General features: G+C 45.0%; 1 long non-coding RNA gene across 2 annotated transcripts in view; it reads right to left on the bottom strand.

Moving 5' to 3' along the window:
• Window positions 1-21,014, bottom strand: part of LOC116868576 — a 68,282-nt gene that overhangs the window by 17,456 nt on the left and 29,812 nt on the right. The window contains exons 2-3 of one of the 2 annotated variants that reach the window (XR_004382863.1): window positions 3,119-3,236; window positions 2,000-2,157 (exon numbers count right to left, since the gene is read on the bottom strand). This is a non-coding gene — a long non-coding RNA (uncharacterized LOC116868576). The remainder of the gene's footprint in view (window positions 1-1,999; window positions 2,158-3,118; window positions 3,237-21,014) is intronic. The other variant, XR_004382862.1, reaches the window with a different exon arrangement.

Genomic DNA, 21,014 nt, shown 5'->3' on the forward strand with positions numbered 1-21,014 from the left:
TCTCCAGCTCTAACATTATACTTCCCTCGGATGTCCTCTGGGGCTAGTCCACTCAATGTGTCACTTTTAGCCACTCATAACAGCCTTGGGAAAGTTGACATCTGCATTTTTCCCCACCACCGTGAAATTCCAATGGCTCTTCCTCCCAACATAGAAGAGTTATTTTGGGCCACGGTTCAATATAAAGCTTTGTTCTCCTAGCCCTTGTGTGTCATCACCAGCTTGTCGCTACAGAATCCCCTTCAAGACACCTTTGCCTTCCGGAGCCACTAACTCCAAGGGGAAGTTATTTATAAGCCTCTGACGGTGCATAATTGCTGATTGCGTCTGGCGGAGGGGTTGTCAACAAGTAGCCTTCGCTGGAGACTGGCTTTCTTAATGCCAGCAGATGTGTCAACTGTCACTTTGTTGAGACTCTGGGGAAGGTCTGTTTTCCATTTAAATGTAGCCCGAGAACTCAATGGAGGTGGTGGCAGGGATTGTAAAGCAAATGGTGAACGCCACCACTGGCCTATGTCCTGAGGCGTATTCAGGTAGGCCTGGCGCTCTCAGTCCTTGATGGAAGGGCAAGTTCTGATGAGCCGGATTTTGTGGTATCCAGAGGTGTGGGCTTGGAACCAGACTGCCTGGGTTCAAAGCTCAGCTCTGTTTCTTCGAGGGGCTACAACCTTAAGCGAGTTGCCTAATGTCTCCATGCCTCACATTCCCCATATGGAAAATGGGGATGTTGTGGATTTAAGTGAGTTATTGTGTGTGAAGTCGTTAACAGTATAAGCACATCATAACAGCTCAACAAAATGTAGGATGTTGCCGTTATTAGTATTAGGATTCCAGGCATAGTGAGAGCCCCCACTGGCCTGAAGAAATAAGGATACCACAAAGCAGTGGTCCTTAAAGAGCGGTCCCCATCTTTATGAGAGAGCTTGTTAGAAATGCAAATTCTCAGACCCCACCCCGACCCACTGAATCAGACTCTCTCAGGGTGAAGCCATAAATCTGGGTTTTAAGAAACCCTCTGTGTGAGGGGCGCCTGGGTGTCTCAGTGGGTTAAAGCCTCTGCCTTCAGGGCTCAGGTCATGATCCCAGAGTCCTGGGATCGAGCCCCACATCGGGCTCTCTGCTCAGCAGGGAGCCTGCTTCCTCCTCTCTCTCTGCCTGCTTCTCTGCCTACTTGTGATCTCTGTCTGTCAAATAAATAAATAAAATCTTAAAAAAAAAAAAAAGAAAAGAAACCCTCTGTGTGTCATTAATACACAATGTCATCTGGATGGCATCCCTCCCTCCCTTTCTCCTAACTGGTCATCCCCTAAGATGAATGAAAATGGCAACATTCCCTGTGTGACTTAGGGTGGGCCTTTTCCTTTGCCTGGGCCCTTGTCTCCATGGTGAAATGGGTGAAAATACAGGGCTGGTGTGGGGAGTAGGTGATATTAGGACTATGACAAGCCTGAATGGCCTCTCCCACCTCTCTTTTGTCTTCCCAGGTTACTTGAGGAAAATGTCCCAGGGACAAAAGGCAGCCCCAGCTGATTCCAGCTTGGTTCACTGGCTTTGGAAACATGCAGAGAAGAGAAAGTGAAGAGAAAAACCAACGGAGATGAGTGACTGGGTGGCTCTCAGAAGGCAGCTTCCTCATCTCTGGGATCGAGTTCCTCCTAGCCATTAATAAACATGGCGGCCAAGGGCCTTCCATCCAGATGACTGGGGGCAGAGGAATGGTTTCTGAATGATCAAGACTCAAATCCTGGTTCCAGCTGAGTGACATGGGCAACTTGCTGTACCTCCCTGAGCCTTTCTGTAAGACAAAAATTATCATCCCTCCATTTAGGTGGTGGAGACAAGGAAATGAGATCTCTGACCAAGAGGCCCTTCTTGAGCACATACTGTGTGCCGGCTCTGCAGACAGAAAGGTGACAAGACAGAGGGACACCTGCCCCTGTGGAGCAGATGCTCCAATGAGGGAGAGAGATATTCAGCATCCAGTTACCAAGCTAATTACCTTACTTCAGCGGTGATCCAAACATGGTGGCAGAAGAGGGACTCACTCTGATGCGTGAGCTTCGAGACAGGTGAGGAAATGGTAACATTTGGTCTAAGAGCAGGAACTCCGCAGGCAAAATTCCAGAACCCTGAAGTCCGCCTTGAGAATGCTGAGCACTAAGAAGCAATAAAGGATTTTCAGCCGGGGCATGAAGTGATAGTAAATCTGAGCTTTTTTGAAAAACCCTCTTATTTAATAAATAAATAAATAAATAAATAAATAACAGACCATACCAAATGCTGATGAGGAAGTGAAGCCACTAGAACTCTCTGGCAGGAACGGGAAATGGTAGGACAACTTTGGGAAGGTTTGGCAGTTTCATATAAAATTAAAAGTACTTTTATTACCATCTAATCCAGCAGTCCCATTTTTAGGTATTTACCCAGGTGAAATAGGCCGTATGTTCACACACACACACACACACACACACACACACACACTGGAGGCCGATGTCCATAGCAGCTTTGTACAAAATCACAAAAACCCAGAAACAATCCAGATGCCGCCTGACTGCTCAACAGAGAAACCAAAAGGCCACTGCTAAAGAGTAAAAAGAAACAAAGTACAAGTCCATGCAGAAACATGGCTGAGTTTCCTGAGAAGGCCATGTGAGAGCAGACTAGCCAGCACCCACTGTATTGTCATAGTCACGTGCTATTTGAGACAAGCCAGAGCTCCAGATAGAAAACAGATCAGTGGTTGCCAAAGGAGAGGGGGAGGGAGGGGCACAGGGAGACTTTGGTGGGGGTGTCATGGAACTGTTCTATATACCTTGATTAAAGTGATGGTTATGGGACCGTACATGAAAAAGAGGGAATTCTACTGTGCGTGAATTATGCTTTTTCTTAAAAAAAAAAAAAGTATTTGTTATAGAAAGGAGAATAGTTAGGGCTGGGGGACCATTAGAAGGCTTTTGGGGGTCAGGTGTCAGAGATAAGAGATGACAAGCTTGTGCTCAGGATGGGGCGATAGGGATAGAGAAGCAGGCAGATCGGAGAACTGGTCCAGAGGTGAGTATATACACAAAGTGCCCCACAGCATAAGGATGGGCACCTTACCTCTCTCCATGTCATCTACATGAGCCGTATGTATATATAACTTTCACATACGTATCTGCAACTCCCGCCAATCACAGCATGTTATGGCCTTGCAGTTTCACCAGGGGCAGTGGTCAGGTGCAGGAACAGAGGCATCACTGGGGGCAGAATGGAACAGAGACTCACAAGATGACAGTGGGGCAGGTTGGAGTCGAGACACATCTATGATGTGAACAGGGTCCTGAGCAATGGCAGCAGTGGCACAACCAGGCCTGTCAGTGAATAAAGAGACCCATGTAAGGGTAACAGGTGATCCTGACAGGTCTGTCCTGGGCTGTGATGACCCCTCCCTGTACCTGCTTATATATCCCTCTCCCCTGAGTATTTGAGCCTCAAAGCAAAGCCATGAATCATGGTTCAATTCTCAGGTCTAATTATTTCCTTGGATGACATTACCCTGTCCCTCAAATCGTGGACACAGAGTGAGTCTTGAGCAGTAAGACCTGGTGTAGGAGTCATGGGACCTGAATCATTATCTAGTTCTGACCCTCTGACTTGGAGTGACTTATTTTCATTCTCTGGGCTTTGACGTCTATGTTTGGAAAATGAACTGGTTGATCTCTAAGGACTCACCCAGCCTTTAGAATAAACAAATTCTACCCCCAAAAGTTTTTGTTTTGCCCATCCCTAATTCCAAAATGTGTGTTAAAATATCTTACCAGAATGAACAGAGCAAGATAGAATGAACTGATTAGGAAATTGAGATGAAGGAGGCCAAGGGTAGGATTAAAGGCTTGTACTTTGCTAATGATTAACCTTATCCTTGACCTTGGAGATTGAATTTATCTCCAAGATTTCTAGCAGCCAAAGCAAAGAAGCAATCAAGATTCATTAGATTAGGGGCACTTGGGTGGCTCGGTCAGGTAAGTGTTAGACTCTTGGTTTTGGCTCAGGTCATGATCTCAGGGTCCTGAGATCAAACCCCATGTCGGGCTCTGCACTCAGCTTGGAGTCTGCTTGTCCCTCTCCCTCTTCTCCCCCTGCTCGCTTGCACATGCTCTCTCCTCCCTCCCTCTTGAATAAATAAATCTTTTTAAAGAGTTACATTAGATCAGAACTGTTTGGTAGAAATTTCTGTGATGAAGTCTTTGATAGAGTATTCTATACCTGGCCCGTTCAAACGTAGTAGCCTCTAGCAACACGTGGCCATTGGGAACTTAAATTGTGGCTAGTGTGACTGAGGACTGGAGTTTTAAACCATTACTTAATTTTAATTAGTATAAATTGCAGAAGCCTCTAGTCATAGGTTTCACACTGCTGTTGTATCAGAGAGTGCAGCTTTAGATAATTTATGGTGTTTTCTCAGAGTTCCAATTCTAAATTTACTGTCTCAGTTTCACCCCTCATTGCCTGGTCTGCCATACTGAAGGCAGACCTTGCCATTATTTCCCCTTTGTCAGCTGGTACAATGTTATGTTTTGTCACTAGCGGCAAGAGCAGGACCCTGAAGGAGGAAGGGGTTTCTCTTCTTGTTTCCAGCCCACTCTCCAGGGTAGGCTTCCACAGCTTGCCTGGTTTCTGCAGCCAGGCTCTTGCAACACCTGCAGCTTCTGCAGGTGCCAGCTCCCCCAACACACATGGCTTCTCCAGTGTCTGGCAGCTTCTCCAACATTCAGCCATGGAGAGCAAGCACCAGTCCCTGCAGGGCTCCCGGAGACAAGCAGCTTTCCCCAGGACCTCTTCAAGTGACTTCAGAGTGGAAGGCCACAGACTAAGGACCTCCTTGTGAACAGCCTCCCCTAGCAACCCCCCTTGGGCAACTTTATAGCAAGTTCTAAGGCATTGCATCTCCCGGCAGATGGCTCCCCACTAGGAACCCCAGGGGCAAATGTACAGCAAATCCTGCAGGTGCAGGACTCAAAGACTCATCCACTCTCTCCTTGGCCCTCTCCAAGGTCTGAATCAGAGCCCTAGGGCTGGGAGCCTTTCCTAGGGCACTCTCTTAGTCCCAAAGGCAGCACTACCCTCAGAGCCTTGTATCCACTCTTCCAGTATTCTTCACGGTTCTGTCTCACTAGCCAATTCTTTGTTACTCCGATCTTCTCCTATAGTTAATTTTATATTAAACTTTCTCTGTTCCAATTTCTGTGTAGTTTTTATCTCTCGATTGGACTGTGGCTGAGATAGGAGTAGTCTCTGGAGACAGACCTATAGAAATGGGATTTGGGTGTTGATGTGGTCATGCCCTTGGGCTTGAGAGCAATAATGAGCTCCTCACCACTGGGAAATGGGATGCTAGTGGTCCACAGCAAGCAGCGCTGATTAAATAAGCTATCACCTGTGGTTGACTGTGATGAAGAACCCATTGAGACAAGCGCCCGGGGAGCCCCGTGAGACACTTCACTTGACTCTATGGCCATAATCATGACAAGAATGACTAGAGTGTGGGATATATTCCTTCAAGTGGACTGGAATGCTTACAGAGGGAAAAAATGCCAAGTTCAGTTCAAACCATGGTCTGAGAATTAAAAGGATAGAATTTAAGTGGATTGAGTGTCCGACTCTTGATTTCAGCTTAGGTCATGATCTTAGGGTCATGGAGTCCAGCCCCGAGTCACACTCTACACTAGGCTTGAGATTCTCTCTCTCTCTCTCTCTCTCTCCTCTGCCCCTACCCCCTCTAAAAAAAAAAAAAAAACAAAAAAAAAAAACAAAAAAAAAAACAAGACAAAAGAATAGAAGTTAAAAGAATGCTTTCTTTCCTAAAGACATAAGGTTGATATGACTAAAAATAGAGAATTTAATTTTGTGAGTGGCTGAATGTCAATAACAATTGAATTTACAGCTTCATTGAGTTGTTTATGTGAAACTGGATTGGGAAAGAAGGGGATCATAAAATGGGAAAGGAAAACATCTGATCGAATCCATTTGAAACCTACAATCTTGAACCCCTGTGTCATTCTGAGTACGCATTATCAATGGCAGGAGCTTTCTCCCTGGTGTATTAGGACACTAGCACTTTTTTTTCTTGAACCCTGTAATAACTTCATCTAAGGCAAATGTCTTGAGAGGATAGGCTCACTCTCCTCAACACCCACCATGACCACCCCTAGTTGCCACTAAACCCATTACTAGGGTTAAATATTAGCGTGCTTTATGGAGACAGGTACACATGATGACCTTGGAGGAGACATCTTAAATATCCAAGAATTATAAAATTGTGGTAATATTTATCAGCGTGAATCTGGGATCATGCATGGGTCTGGATTTGAAGAGTGTTAGACCAAGGATGGTGGACTGTAACACTACAGTGAGCAAATTCATTGATGTAGATGAACCTAATAGAGAATCCAGAGTTATTACGTTATCTCATACCCCTGGAGGTATCTCTAACTGCTCACTTGGTGATTGACTGAAACTTGAACTCAACGGTGACTTACATTTAATGAAATTGAGAGGCCACAGCCTGGATTTACACACATAGAATTATATGGAAGAAGAAATGAAAAGATGTGGGGATATGAGAAGGTTTGATTGGATTTGTCATGTACAACCTGCACACCCACCCACCAACTGTGTTCCATGAGAACACCCAGAAGACACTCCCTTGATTAAGGCATTAAGAAATACATTTGAATTGTTCTTGAAAGCTCTGTGGTTGCCCTTTTTGAATGATAGGTTCAACTATAGGGAATGTCACCATTGATATGGGCTCCCTGATTTCAGTGAAAATCATGGGATCCTGAAGTAGAAAAGGACAAATGGCATTACTTAACTCCTGAAGATCAGGTGGGTATATCTAATGGTGGCAGGAATGTACCAATAACTAGATGTCTTGGTACACAAAGATCTTTGGAAATGGCTAATCGATCATGGAATCCTAGGGATGAAACAGATGGACACCCTAGTAGGGAACTGCCTGACTTCTATAACAGGAAAAGACTCTCGGTCTGGTAGCCAAAAAATCTGACCCAGTGTTCACAGTAAAGAGTCATGGCTCTCATCCAATTTTGAAACCTAGGTCAATTCACAGAGTAAAAGCCCTTTGATTGAAGGAGCGGTGGGGTACCCTTGAAGAATGACTCTGCACCATTGCCTCAAATATGCACAGTAAATCTTCCTGTAAGAGTTCCCCAAAAGGACTGGCAGTCATTTGCTATAGTGACTTTTTTAGGAGGAAAAAGAAAATTTCAGAGATAAGTAGATACTGGGTCTGAGCTGATGCTTATTCAGAGACCCAACCACTGCAGCCCAGAGTGGGGTTTACGGTGGTCAAATGGTAGAATCTTAGCTCAAGTCAGAGTCACAGTAGACCCAGTTCATCCACAAATCCATCTTGTACGTTATTTTTCCGGCTTCTAAATTTATCGTTGAAATAGACATAGTTGACAATAGGCAGAGTCCTCATACGGGCTCTCGGACCAATGGGAGGAGGATCATTATGGTAGGAAAGACTGAGTGGAAACCCTCAGAATGTCCCCTTTTGTTGCTGTGCCAAACCAGAAGTAATACCACCTCACTGGGAAAATTGCAAAGACTGATGTCACTTTCAAAGACTTGAAAAAAGTAGGGATAGTGATACCTATCATATATCCCAATGAACTCACCAGTTTGACCTATGAGGAAATCAGACAGACCTTGAAAAATGTGAACTCTTATAAATATAACCAGTGACACTTCCCATGGCAATTGCTGTTCCAGATTTAGTATCTTTAACTGGAACACATCAACATGGCCCCAGGCACTTGGTAGGCAGCTGTTGGATTGTCCAAGGTCTCCCCACACTCCAGATCAACGTGTACAGATAGCTAGAAACAGTTTGCTTTACTTAACAGGGACAACAGTCTACTACCTTCCCAGTTGTGCCCTATGAATACACAAGTTCTGTTCTCTGCCATAAACAATGATCTGTAGAGATCTTAATTATTGTGATATTCCGTAAAATGTCATACCTATTCACTGCATTGATGACATTTTGCTAATTGGATCTGAGCTCTTTTATTCATTTCATATTTTTGTTTTATATGCAAGTTTTTGAAACTCAATCTTACGATTTGGTCTTCCGATAACAGTATTCAGTGGGACCATGACGGAACTGGGGGACAATTAATATAGCTAGCAAGGGATACAATGCCTGTTGGGGATGGTGCTTCTCTTTTGGGAGACAGGCTGAGAACTTCTTCATGTGTAATCAGGAGAACTCTATCTTATTAGATGGGAAGTCTAATCCCATTGGGGATTGCTTGGATACAGTGTAGAACCCACACCTCAGGGTTATCCCCGCCGAGGGTCGACATAGATGGACTGTTTATGTGCGAACTCACACCAGTCAGTGGCTGAAAGCTCCTGGGATTGCTGATGTTCCAGCTCCTCTAGCCTGCCAGGCCAATGGCAACAGGAAGTGCCTGGGCAAAGAAAGGCAAGGGCCCGCTTTTGGAAAGGGTGGCAAGGGCGAGAGGATGCACATGAGGCCCTGATAGGGTCTGCTCCTCTGCAGTTTCCTTCTCTCTAAACCAGGGAGGAGAGGGGCGCCTGGGTGGCTAACTGATTTCAGCTCAGGTCATGATATCAGGGTCCTGAGATTGAGCTCCTCATTGGGCTCTGCCCTCAGCAGGGAGCGCACTAGAGAGTCTCTCTTTCTCTTTCCCTCTGCCCCTACCCCTCTCAAAAATATGTATAAAACAGTGACACCTGGGTGCCCCAGCCAGTTAAGCAGCTGCCTTGGGCTCAGGTCCTGATCCTAAGTTCCTGGGATCAAGTCCCACATCAGGCTTCTTGCTCAGCAGGGAGCCTCCTTCTCCCTCGGCCTGCCATCCCCCCCTCGCCCCCCACCGCTTGTGTGCACTTTCTCTCTGATTAAAATAAAAATTAAATTTAAAAAATAAATTTAAAAAAAATGTATAAAACTGGGAGGAGAATTCCTACTTCATAGGGTTGTTTCTGTGCTGCTAACTTGCGAGCTCCAAGAGTTAACTATTCATCACTTGGGGGCCCTGAATTGCCAGGAGAACTAAGAGAAATGGTGTACAGAGAGCAGCTGACAAAGAGTCCAGCCTCAATGTGAGTCCCTTCCCTCTCCCTTTTAGTAACTGCTTGCCTAAATCCAGGACCTACTCGGTGCCCGTGTGGTACAGGTGTTAATCATTCTATCCAGAAGAGAAAACAGAGGCTGGGAGGGTTTAAGTCACCTCCCCCAGGTCACTGACTGCCTGACTCCAGAGCCCTGGTGCTTGGCCTCCATGTAGCACCACACCACCAAGGGCTGGCTTCTGACATGCTCGCCAACAGTGTCCATCGAGGAGCTCAGGTACCAGATGCCTGGGAAGCATCCGCCCTTGCCAGATGTGACCCAGATTAGCTTTGGGAGAAGCTGCTGCCACGAATGGGCCTGTCTTCTGCTTCTCTTCCTTCGTAATTGGTGTCCCAGCAACATAGCTCAGGTGGGTGGAAGAAAGTCTCCTTTCTACCTGCCCCTAGGCTTTGTCCTCTTCTGCCCACACACGCCTCCGAGGTGTCACACAGCCTCACCTTCTGAGGGCTTCCTTCGGGGGATTAATTTTGAGTCTAGGCCAGGCTCTTTGTTCTGTCAATCTGAGCACAGAAGACATGGACATTCTGCCTGCTTTTTACCTTCTGCCTGGGAAGGCCCAGGCTGTCACTGCTCACCTCTTCCTCACTGAGATTGTAGTCTCGCTGAGGCAGACTAGGCATGTTTTTAGGGTACCAGCACAGAAAGGCACCAGAAAGGAGTGGTGATAGGTGCAAACCAACGTAGTGACCAGGAAAATGGTTCCTACATTTGGGGTGTGCTTCTGACATCAAGGATTGGCTCCTTCAACTCCGTACCCCACCCCTGTGCCTACTTCACCACATGCTAGAGACTGGCGGACACGAGTCTACAGACCAGGTCCTTGAAGAACTTGATTTCCAAAAATGGCCGTGCTATGTGGAAGCGAGAAGTGAAGTAGAGAATGTACTTCCTCCCTCTGCATTAACAAGCGTGTTCTTGGAGCATTCTTTGTTCCTTTGCAGCAGTGACAGCAGAGGTCCAGTGACGGGGGCCTCATTTTGTTTTACTAAGAAGAAGGTCCTGGGACATCCGTTTGCTTGCCTTCAAGCAAGGCAGAGGCCATGTGGCCCTGGAGCCAAGAGTGGTCACAGTTTCCAGATCTATGCATCTCAGCTGAGGCAATGTGGCCTTGGAGCCAGCCAGTGACTGAGACACAGGCTTCCTGAATCTTCATCTTCCTCATCATAGAAGCTCCTTGGGTGGACCAATCCCATTGGCACATTCTGGGAGACATTCCTGAAGGTTCTGCCTACATCTGGGAGGCAGACGGTACATCTTGCTTCTCTGCACTCATGGGCACACACGTGGTCTTCAGCAGATGGCCACAGAAGCCTCTAGACATTCTCTGACAATTGTGGGGCCTACAGGCAATTGTGGAGCTCCAGGCCACCCATCTCATACTGAAAGAGGCTCCAGAAAACACATACCTGACTTCATTTGATTTTCACAACAACCCTATGAAGAAGAGGCTGTTCATAATCCCACCTTACAGATAAATAAGTAGAGGTTAAATAATCACTCTAGGCCACAGATCTGTGTGATAGCAGAGCTCCTCTTCACTTTCTCCTATCCCCAGCCAGCATCCTCCCCTGCTCACCTCCACCCATCATTGGCAAAGGAGAGGAGAGGGCTGGGCAGGAAGGATGGAGAGAGATCTCTGGGAGCCAGGCAGTGTTCAAAGCACAAACTATCCTTGGAATGTTAGAAAGTTCTCTTGGAAAGTCCTTCTCAGCCTGAGGCACATTCTTTTAAAGTACTTTCTTGATTGGAAAAATCTGGTGCTGTGAGGCTGGAATTGAACATGTGGGAATGGCCCAAGGATATTGGGTAGCACAGCTGCAGAGTAAGGACGCATGTCAAGAAGGGGGCACCATCAGAGGTCAGAGCCAGGTGGCATCACCCAGAGACAGGCCCCAGGGGGCAGTCAACATTGTCAGGACCATGGCAGCTTCAAGGGAGGAACCCAGAGGATGAGTGTTCCAAAGGCACTCATTAGCTGTGCACCCTTGGGGAAGTGACTTCAACTCCCTGAGACTCAGCCTTCTCATCAGCCCTCTGCCCGAGAGGCAGAGCATTACAGGGGTTAGGACTGCTGGCTTTCCAATCAGACAGCTGAGTCCTTGGCTTTGTCACTAGTTGCGTGGTTTCTTTGTGCCTGTTTCCACATCTGTGAAATGAGGATGAAACTACCAATGAAACAGCATCATTGGGACAATTCAATGAATTGGCATAGGAAAAGGATTTTGCACTGCACCAGGCATATAGCAAACACCAAATACATGTTAGTTGTTGTTTTTCTTACCTAAGAAGGAAGTGTGAGGATTAAAGAAGACAGTATAGGGGTGCCTGTGGGGCTCATCTGCCTTTGGCTCAGGTTCTGATCCCAGAGTCTGGGGATTGAGCCCTGCATCAGGCTCCCTGCTCAGCCTTCTTCTCCTCTCCCTCTGCCTGCAGCTCCCCCTGCTTGTGCTTTCTCTCTCTCTATCCAATCAATAAATAAAATCTTAAAAAAAAAAAAAAAGAGACAGTATGTATGTAAGGTCTCGTATATACTTTGCCTTTGATGATCAGCTCAGAAAGTGGTATTCTGGTTATCTAATACTGCCTTAAAAACCATTCCAAAGCATAGTGGCTTAAAATAACAATGATCAAGTACCTTGCTCACAAATCTGCAATCTGGGCAGGTCTTAGCAGGGTTGGCTCATCTCTGCTCTGTGCAACATCAGCTGGGAAGGTTAGAGGGGGCCTGAGGGATTCACCTTCCAAGATGGCTCACTCCCATGGGTAGCCCGTTGGTGCTAGGTGATGGCAAAGAGTTCAGCTGGGTCTATAGACCAATGGCCTATGTTATCGCTCCATGGCCACACCATGGCTGCTTGGGCTTCCTCACAGCATGGCAGCTGGATTGTCAGAGCAAGTGTTCCCAGAGACGGAAGGTGGAGCTTCCAGTCTCTAAAGGTGTTAGCATGAAGATGGGCCCAACTTCACTTCCGCTGTATTCTGTTAGTCAAGTACTCACTGATCCTGTCCATTCTCAAGGGGAGGGAGACAGATTCCTCCTCTTGAATGGAAAGAATGTCAAAGAATTTGCAGCCATCTTTAATGGAGGTAATTTGTGTATTCACTCCAGGTACTAGCCCTGGGTCCAAATACACAGACAGAGGTGAGTAAGCTCTTTGTTCCCAAACCACTCCCCAACCGAGAAGTAGATGATCAAAGCAGGTAAGAGGGACCCCCTCCAAATTGGATAAGTCCTATTTGTTATTCCAGATTCAGTAGAAGAGAATTTGTGAGTCTCTCATCTCCCAAGATCCCTGGGTCAAGTGCCTACCTTGCCTCCCCCGAATCCTGCTTCCCTCTCCCTGGGGCTGGTCGGCGAGCCCATGGTTGTATTCAGGGATGCAAGTCACAATGATGAAGCATACAGGCTGTGGAACCTTTGGGTATCTTCCTAAGCTCTGTCAGCCTTACGTATCTCATTCAGGAAATGGGCATGAGATGCCCTACATCACAAGGTCATTCTGAGGCTTAACTGAGGTCATGAGTATGTAGGGTGCAAGGAAATTAACAAGTGACCCATTGGGCTAATTTTTTTTTTTTAATGTGGAGTATTTTTCATTTCAGAAACAGATTTCCTCTTTCCCTCTGGCTCCCCACCCTACTACCTACCAGGTTATAGCGAGTAGGCAGGAGTCAGGAGACTTTAAAGAACCCATTAAAAGTGAGCCTTCCTAAGATAGATAATGAGTATAGATATAAGTACAGCTATTGATAGATAGTATAGTACGTAGAGACAGTATGATCTCAACTATGTGAAAAGATAGAGAGGAAATGTGCGAGATGTTAACAGTGGTTGACTCTGGAGGCTGAGACTATGGCTGATTTTTTTCCCTGCTTCTCCTTTATAACCTTTTTGTGTGCATCCCCATATCTTAGCAGTCCCCATGTTACTTTTAATAAAGACATTCATATGAAATGAATAGATATGTGATGGCGCCCTTCCCATGCACCCCCACACATCCTCCCACACAAACTTGTCTTTCTACAGAGCAGGATTTTCCCAGGATGATGCTATTGGACCTTTGGGCCGACAAGTCTTCCTTGAGCTGGAATAGACCAGGCATCGGGGGACACTGAGCCTCCCTGCCCCTCGCCCACGGAACTGTCAGCAGCGCTCCCCAGTGTCAACTAAGAACGCCCCCACGTCATGCCAAAAAAAATTGTTCTTGCTTTTCAGAGATGCATTTGGGGTGAAATGTCAGGATGTTTGTAATTTAGTTTCAACTACTTCAAAAAAAATGGATAAAACAATTATGTGGAACAAACATAACAATTGAGAAATCTAGGCCATGGATATACGGGCATGGGTTCAATTACTCTTCTTACTTTTCTGCTTGAACATTTTCACAATCAAAAAGTGGGAGGAAACGCCCCCACTCCCCATTTTCCAAATGCCCCCGATGGGTGTAGTACGACCCCTTGCTGAAAAACCTCTGGCCACGTTTTGTACCAGCCTCTTTTTCATAGATGGTGAGTCCTGTTATAAGTCGAAAACTCCTACAGTGGTGCTTCTTTGGTCTTCAAATGTTTCCTCGATGGCATCTGGAGGTAGGGGGACTGTCCTCATGGTAATGGAAAGAAGGGGCCCTTGTCCAGTCCACTGGGCCTTGCTGGTTCCATGAGGTGTCCCCCGACCTGCCTGGCTAGTGGCGTCCTGATGGTATGAGCTGAAACTTGTGATCTGTTCCCACTGTCACAGACTCGATGCCTCCGCCTCTCTCCTGGGCACATGCGTGGCTCGGAGACTCAGCAGCACCCTCCATGCACCCCTGCCTCAACGTGCCACCTGGCCACTCCAGGCTCATCCATTCTTCCCTGGGGGCACATAGGGACCTCTGGGGCTCTCCCGTGCCGTGGCCACCCTGAAATGATTCCTAACCTGGGGACAATACCGGAATGGCATAAGAGGTTGTAACAGGGGAGCCCAACCATCCACCCATACCTTCCTCATCGGGGCATTTTATAGATTTCATGTACACGCTCCCTTCAGTCACACACCTTTCTGAGTGCCTACATTGCGCTGGGCACTGTGCTAAGAGTCTGGGCTCCCCACCGACAGCATATACACACCAGGTGTCTTTTGATATGTGAAAAGGCAAACAGATCCTGCTGCAGCCTTACCGAATATCAAGCAGCTGTTACAAAGAATAAAAGGAATTGATATGTACTGATAAGGAAAGATATCCAAGCAATGTTGTTCAAAGGAAAGGCAAGTTTCAATGTAATAGGCGCAGTAGATTTGGAGCTGTTTTCCATGAAAAAAAAAAAGTATAATAAAAAGAACTGAAAGCAACCCTCTTTCTGTCCCTGCATTAAATAATACTACGACCAAGTCATAATTTAGTCGCTTGCTCTAGGAAATACCTGCTCTCAGAAGATAAGACAGCATCAGACACATGCCTTACTTAACGAAACAAAATTTGCTCATCGGGACTCACTTCAAGTCCCTTGCCTCTCTGGGTCCACAATCCAAAGCTCTTAGGTCATAAATTTTGCCCCGTCTCAACCAGCTACCTGACTTATATGACCCACTTTAATGAATTCCCCACTTATATGATCAGCTCAGCCTTTAATTCCCCGGCGGTGTCCTTCCTTGAGGTCTTCACTTTCTGACGCCACTAAGACGTGTTCTGAGTGGTGTTCTCCCTTCCTGCAGGAAGTTGGATACACTTAGCTTTGTCTGATCAACAAGTTTTCCTGGTAGTCTTTTAAGGAATCAATGATCAAGAATTATAATTACTATGTGCTAGGGGTTGAGCTGATGGTTTTGTAGAGTAATCTTATTCTGTGCGATGTTTAGTCTCACGTGTTCACATTTTACAGGCAAAGAAGTAAGAATTAGAATTTGAACAACTTACCCCATGTTACATGGGGAATAAGTGGCAGAGACAAACTCAAGATGTCGGATGCCGGAGCCTGAGAGTCGAACCCCCTGCTATGACCTCTGTTCTAGGTGTTATTGTAAGGACCTATTTAGCCAGAGCGACTCCATCTTGGTTAAATAGCTATTTTGTTGTTTGTGCAGTAAACTTAAATTGACCCTGCCCCCCAGAGAAACTTACTTAGAAGCAAGTCCAAGAAACCAGTAAAATGTAGTCAGCTAGTTCCTGATAACAGAGCCCAGAATACAAGGAAGAGTCAGGCCAGATGGAGACATCTAATCAGTACTGTTTGTAACGGTGAGAGGTCTTGCCCAAACCAAAGTGACGCCATCTTGGGAAGGATGACCATCTTATTCACACTGAATATGTTAACTGACTAAGCCTTCCCAGAAAGTACTGTTTGTAATGGTTCCTGGTATGGGGTAATCTTGAATAACAAGTCACCAGACCGGATGGAACTAGTCAATCAGCAAGAAACAGACAAACCCGGTGGGTTGAGATACCAAAATATGGGTTGCAGTTTTACCCAATAAAAGGTAGCCTGTAAGATGGCGGCGGCGGGGGGTCACTCTCTTCGGAGACGGCCCTGGCCGGTCAGTCTGACTTCTAATACTTGGCATAGAATAAAGCTCTACATAACTTTCACTCTGTCTCAGTCTCGTTCCTTTGATAACGGACCCAGCATTATGACTATAGAACAAGTTGTTCAAAATCCCAGTAGCTTAAACGTTTTTTCTTTTGTTCTTTTCTTTTCTTTTTAAAAAAGATTTACTTATTTATTTGACAGATAGAAATCACAAGTAGGCAGAAAGGCAGGCAGAGAGAGAGGGGGAGGCAGGCTCCCCCTCGATGCAGGGCTTGATCCCAGGACCCTGGGATCTTGACCCGAGCCGAAGGCAGAGGCTTTAACCCACTGAGCCACCCAGGCACCCCAGCTTAAACAGTTTTTTATTTTGCTTATGGATCTTCATTTCGGGCTGGGCTTGGGTGAGACAAGTGCCTCCACTCCACATAGCATCAGCTGAGGTGGCTCAGATGCTGGAAGCTGGAATCATCTGGAAGTTCATTCTTTCGCTTATCTGGCAATGAATGCTGTCAGCTGCGACCTCAGCTGGGCAATTAGCCATCACACTTGCGTGAGGCCTCTTCCTGTGACCAGGGCTTCTGCATAATGTGGTGGCTGGCTTCCCAGAGTGAGCATCCTAGGAAAAGAGATTTCCAGGTACAGCCGTATTGCCTTTCATAACCTTGCCTTGGAAGTCAGGCAGCGTCCCTTCTGCTGCATTCTATCCGTCAAGGCAATCACAGAGCCCTCTCCAGATCCCGGGGAGGGGAAGAGACCCACCTACGGATGGGGAGTAGCCAAGTCTGGAAGAGCACGGGACCAGAAATATTGATGTGGTCATTTTTGGAAACACAATGTTCCACAGACCCACATACGTAGTGTGCATGCATATAAAACCTGAAATATTATATAACAAATAGTTAGCTAAGGTTATTCTGGAGCAATTAGGGTACTTTTTTCTTTTTAATTTATATGCTGCTTGGATTCTTGTAAGTGGTGTGTAGTACACTAGGGCAACACATTCTTCAAAGTCTAGTGTCCAATCTCTAGAAGCTCATGCCAAAGGTGAATATAGATACTGACCATTGGCTCATTCTTCTCCTATATCCATTTTCTGCCTCCTGCTGCTCTACTTTGTGCCTCAAGAGATGACCTCTATGGATGGTATTGCCTGAATTCCTTTCCCCTCTGTCTTCTGGTTGGGGTGATCCTATGGGAGCTGAAGTCAGAGGGTGAGGGGAGAGAGAGGTGGGTATCTATTCTCCCCTCCCTACCTGCCAATGGTTCTCCTGATGGCCACATTTCCCTATAGGCCAGGACATACATTGGGGAGCCCCTCTTCCACAGCTACAGGTCTCACTGGATTACAGTAATACTTCCTTCATCTCCATTTTTCAGAGATAATGGCTTGCCTCTGTGGCTAGTCCCTGGATCACCTCATCATCCCTTATGGGTTTCCTTAATCCTCTCTATTCCTCTATAATTGTTTCTTCATTAAACTCTCTTCAGTTAAGCCCTTTAAGTGTGCTCTCTGCTCCCTACCAAGCCCCAGTCCCTGATTGATCCAGTAAGACACTGATGGAGACAAACATGCAAACAATGACATTACAGTGTACTGACTGCTTTGAAAGCATGTATAGGAAAAGAATATTTATTATTTTTTTTTTTAAGGGAGAGACAGCATGAGCAGGGGAGAGGGAGAGAGAGGATCCCAAGCAGGCTCCATGACCAGAGTGCAGCGCAACGTGGGGCTTGACCCCATGACCCCGAGACTATGACCCAAATCAAAATCAAGAGTCAGACGCTCAACTGACTGAGACACCTGGCACCCGAAGAAAAGAAGATCTAGGTTTAATTTTTTTTTTACTTTTTTTAAGATTTTATTTATTTGAAATCTTGCCATTTGCGATGTGGATGGAACTAGAGGGTATAATGCTGAGCAAAATAAGTCAATCAGAAAAAGACAATTATCATATGATCTCCCTGATATGAGGAAGTTGAGAGGCAATGTGGGGGGTTTGGGGGTAGGGAAGGAAAAAAATGAAACAAGGTGGAATTGGGAGAGAGACAATCCATAAGAGATTCCTAATCTCACAAAACAAACAAGGTTGCCAGGGGGAGGCGGGTAGGGAGAGGGTGGTTGGGTTATGGACATTGGGGAAGGTATGTGCTATGGTGAGTGCTGTGAAGTGTGTAAACCTGGCGATTCACAGACCTGTACCCCTGGGGCTAGTAATACATTATATGTTAATAAAAAATTAAAAATTAATTTAAAAATTTTTATTTATTTATTCGACAGAGAGAGAGATCATAAGTAGTCAGAGAGGCAGGCAGAGAGAGAGGGGGAAGCAGGCTCCCCGCTGAGCAGAGAGCCCGATGCAGGGCTCAGTCCCAGGACCCTGAGATCATGACCTGAGCTGAAGGCAGAGGCTTAACCACTGAACCACCCAGACACCCCAAAGATCTAGGTTTTAAAGAGAAGAGTCAGAGAAGTCTTCCCAAAGAAAATGATCCTTAAATTGAGTCAAAAAAAAGATAAGCCAGTGTTCACTAGTTTGTGAAAAAGAGAAGACTGTCCCAACCTCATGAGGTTTCCATGGATAAGGAAACAGGCCAAGAGAGGTTAGGTGACTTACTTGTGGCCACACAGGATGTAGCATAGACTCAAGCCATCTGCTTAATCCATCACACTATGGGAAAAGTTTATATTAGTTATATTAGTTGAGATGTTTTTGGCTGCAAACAACCAGGGGAAAAATTACTTAAGCATTAAGGAAAATATTTATACAATACATTTATATAATCTTGTTATATAATAACAAGAAGACCAAGGTAAGGTAACTCCAGGGCTAATTAAATGAAATCAAATGTTCAACAAAGTCATCCAGAAGATCTAAATAGAGGAATATGCCATGGATTAGACGACTGAATATTGTTAAATCAATCCTCCTTCAATTGACTTATAGATTTAATACAATCACAGTCAAATTCCCACAGTTTATGTGTGGAAATCATCCAGCTAATTCTACAATTTACATGGAAATACACAAGAGCAGCCTAGACTATATTGAAGAAGAACATACACTACCAGATATCAACACTTAATATCAAGCTATAGTAATTAAGTCAGTGTGGTATTAGTACAAGGATAGATAAATAGACCAGTGGAACAGAACTGAGGTTCTAGAAATGGAACCAAACATGTACGTTCATTTTATTTCCAACAAGGATTCAGTGGCACTGGAGAAATGTGATGTTCATATAGAACACAGGCTTGGGGAAAAAAATGAATATTTACCTCACACCATATATAAAAATGAATGTGATATACAGATCACAGACCTAAATGTAAAGGTTAAAAAGAATCAGGCTTCTCAAGGAAAATATAGAAAAATATCTCCATCATCTTAGGGGTAGGTAAATATCTCTGGAACTGAGCACAAAAACAAACAAACAAACAAACAAAACCAGAGCAAAACAAAGCAAAAAAACCCTACATGGAAAACATTGATAATTTGGACTTCATTAAATATAAGAACTTATTTTCACCAAAAGACATTACTAAGGAAGTGAAGAAGCAATCTATAGACTGGGAGAAGATATTTGCATTCCATATATCTTATATAGAACTTATATCCAGACTATAAATGAACACTTACAAATCAGTAAGTAAAAGACAAAACAACTAACTTTTAAGAAGGGAAACAGACTTAAACAGGCACCTTTTAGAAGAGGAAATGATAAAAATGCACTTGAAAAACTCATCAGAGAAATACAAACTAAAACTATAACACGGTACCACTACTCACCCACCAGAATGGACAAAATTCTTTTTTTAGATTATTTATTTATTTATTTATTTGAGAGAGAAAGAGAGTGAGAGAGAGTATGAGAGGGGAGAAGGTCAGAGGGAGAAGCAGACTCCCCATGGAGCTGGAAGCCCCATGCTGGACTTGATCCCAGGAGTCTGGAATCATAACCTGAGCCGAAGGCAGTCGGTTAACCAACTGAGCCACCCAGACACCACAGAATGGACAAAATTAAAGACTGGTGATAGCACCTGTTGATGAGCACCTAGAACAATAGGAAATGTCACACACTTCCAGTAGGAGTATAGGTTGGTTAAACCACTTTGGAAACTGGCAGTATCTACTAATTAATTGTTATTTATCCTATAACTCAGCAATTTCACTCCTAGGTGTACATTCAAGAGAAAGGAAGACACCCTTCCACGCAAAGATGGGTACATGAAATGTTTATTGCACCTCCCCCCCCCCCCCCCCCAATAATAGCCCAAAGCTGGAAATAGCTGAAATGTCCATCAGCAGAAAATGAATCAACAAAATTGTGGTACCACTGGAATACTACACAGGGATTTTTTTTTTTTTTAAGATAAACTACTGGTATACATAAAAACATAAGTGAATGTCAAAGAAAACATGCTGAACAAGAGAAAACAAACACAAAACAGTTAAGTACTGCTTGAATCCATTTATATTTATTGCAGGCACAATAATTTATAGAGCTAGGAATCAGAACAGTAGAGGCTAGATATTGCCTGGGAGGGAGCACGAGAGAACCCTCTGGACGGCTGGATATGATCTGCATCTCGACCTAGCAGTGGTTACTCGAGGGTATACATGCATAAAAATTTGCCACGCTCTGTACACTTGAGGTTTGCGTATTTTATTGTATGGAAATTACGCTTCCGGTTTGAAAACCTGCTACTGAGCATTTTCACTCTGCCATCCTTCATGCGTGGGCTTTGTTCCCACCATAATCACAGGACGGCGGCTTCCATATCAAGGCATCACATAGCGTCAAGAATTTGGGGAAAAGGGAGAACCTCTTTTCCTGTGCCTCTTTGAAAAGTAAAGAAACATTCCACAGAGACTTCCTCGTCTCTCATAGACCACAGTCTGGTCACATGTGCTGGCTTAACCCAACCACGGGCAAGGGAAGCGGGAGTGTCCTGATGTAGTTTACCTCCCTCCTGGTCACATGGGAAAGAGAGGAAGACTTGCTGGGTCAATGATAAATGCTAAGTTGTAGAAATCGGTTCTTGAACAAGGAATTGGGTTCACCCCACAGAGGATACCTCACAGGGATAAAGCAGAATTTCACCCCTTACAACCTCTTTTTGTCTTTTTTTCATCTTTTTCCCTTAATGTATCTATCTTCATTGTTTTCCTGTTTAGGTGATTAATATTCATTGTAAAAGTTCAACGAGTATGTGAAAACCAGCTGTAATTAATTCTCCCCTACCCCATACCATGATAAGCACTAGTAAAAGTTTGATCTGTGGTCTTCCAGAATTTTTTCTTGACATACATGTCATTTTATATATTTAAATGATTTT

Source organism: Lontra canadensis, unplaced genomic scaffold, assembly GCF_010015895.1.
Source record: "Lontra canadensis isolate GAN:19392208 unplaced genomic scaffold, GSC_riverotter_1.0 scaffold16, whole genome shotgun sequence".
In the NCBI taxonomy this organism is placed as follows: Eukaryota; Metazoa; Chordata; class Mammalia; order Carnivora; family Mustelidae; genus Lontra; species Lontra canadensis.